Source organism: Notothenia coriiceps, unplaced genomic scaffold, assembly GCF_000735185.1.
Source record: "Notothenia coriiceps isolate Sejong01 unplaced genomic scaffold, NC01 NC01_scaffold00010002, whole genome shotgun sequence".
NCBI classification, from domain to species: Eukaryota; Metazoa; Chordata; class Actinopteri; order Perciformes; family Nototheniidae; genus Notothenia; species Notothenia coriiceps.
In genome coordinates, this window is record NW_011342703.1 from 1,872 (window position 1) to 3,912 (window position 2,041).

General features: G+C 44.9%; 1 pseudogene; it reads left to right on the forward strand.

Annotated features, from left to right (window-relative positions):
* Positions 1–940: 940 nt before the first annotated feature.
* LOC104945769 (CD166 antigen homolog) overlaps positions 941–2,041 on the forward strand; it is an 11,732-nt pseudogene continuing 10,631 nt past the window's right edge.

A 2,041-nucleotide genomic window follows, 5' to 3' on the forward strand; every position in this document is an offset into this window, starting at 1 on the left:
GGGCGCGCCCCCCCAGGGGGGCGCAGAGGCATGACAGGGGGGGCGCGAGAGACCAGGAGGAAAAATGGTTATAAAAAAAAAAAAACATAAAAATAAAAATGTTTTAANTTTTTCTTTAAAAAAACATGAAAATACAATGACAAGCAAGTCATAATCTCAAGCTGGCTGCTTAGGTACGAGTACAGTACAGTTCAAATACAGATTATTTCAGTTCATCGAAATGCTGCACCTTAATGTTCATTGTATTATATTTTGAATTTATTTGAGTGAATATTCACAGTTTGATAATAATTAAAAACCCAAAACTAATAGTTTATGTTTTGTGAGTACTAGTACAGTAAAGTTCAAATACAGATTATTTCAGTTCATCGAAATGCTGCACCTTAATGTTTATTTTATTATATTTTGTATTTATTTGAGTGAATACATTATTCACAGTTTAATAATAATAAAAAAATATATATATATATTTTATGTTTTGTGATAATTTTTTCTGCTGTACCGAAAACATACCGAACCGTTTTTTACCGTGACCTAAAAACCGAGGTACGTACCGAACCGAAATGTTTGTGAACCGTTACACCCCTATCTGCTGCACAATTCTTCTTCTCGTTCTTATTATTATTATTATTGAAACATGACCGGTTAGTTTCAAATTTGTCCGGTAAAATCAATTATTTCCGGACATTTGGCCGGCAAGAAAAAATCCTAGCTGAAACCCTGGTTGATACATGTGGCCCATATACAAACATTTTATTATTCTGTTATTCCTGCCCTCACCACCAACCAAAGTCTCTAGATCAGGTGACATCAAATTCTCCTTATGAGATAAAAGTGTGAATCCTTTAGCTCTTTCCTTCCTTTTTGTAGGTACTTGCCTTCTTTTTGTCTCAACATGTCCATTTCCTGAACATATTTGCCTGGATCATATTTCAAAGACATGTCTAATCAGGATCAGTGCCATTTAAAGCCAATGTCAGTTGATGTGCACAGCTTTGACTGTGACACAGTGAACTCAGGAGGCCGAACACTGCTGGCTCTGCTGAGAGGACAGTGTGCCTTTGGTAATAGTGTTTTGAGAGTGTTTTGCCTTCTGTGTTGCAGTGCTGGGGACAGAGAGTGTGACTGCCCTGTACGGAGAGACCATTGTTGTCCCATGCAACGATGGAGCTCCAGCCCCAGAGGATCTGATTTTCGTCCAGTGGAAATACGAAAAAGATGACGGCACTCCTGAATACCTGCTGACCCAATGGGCCCTCACCAACGAGGTCAGGGTCCAGGCCACGGACCAGTATGCCCCACGGGTCAGCATCGACCACAAGCTGAGCCTGCGCATCACACAGGCCTCGCTCAGAGACCAGAAGACCTTCACCTGCATTGTGATGTCCGACTCCAACATCCTGGAGTACCCCGTCACCGTCAGCGTGTGCAAAGAGCCGTCTTCAGTTCAGATCATGGACCGCTCGGCTGCGCTGCAGAAGGACAGAGCCACTGCAGTGGGAACATGTGTTGCAGCAGATGCAAACCCTGCAGCTACGATCACGTGGAACAAGAACGGAAAGCCCTTGGTAGCCGATGGGAAAACCGTTCTGATCACTCCCAGCATGAAGCTGGATCCAGCTTCAGGCCTCGCCACCACCTCCTCCACCCTCCAGTATGCAGCTTCCAAAGAGGACAATGTCTCTGTCTTCTCTTGTATGTCCACACACCAGCTGACCAATCAGGAGGCTGAGCTGGAACCCTTTCCCATTCACTATCCATCAGAGAAGGTTAGCCTCCAAGTTCTGTCCAAGACGCCGGTCGTAGAAGGAGATAACGTCACGTTGAAGTGTCACGCTGATGGAAACCCCCCCCCCCAGCTCCTTCTTCTTCCACATGAAGGGCCAGAAAGCGCTGGTGGAAAATTCGGACACCTACACGCTGACGTCCATCAGCAGAGAGGCTGGGGGGGAATACAAATGCTCCCTGGCTGACAACGAGAAAATGGAGTCCTCCCAAACCATTGTTGTTAGCTACCTGGACCTGAGTCTGACCCCCTCTG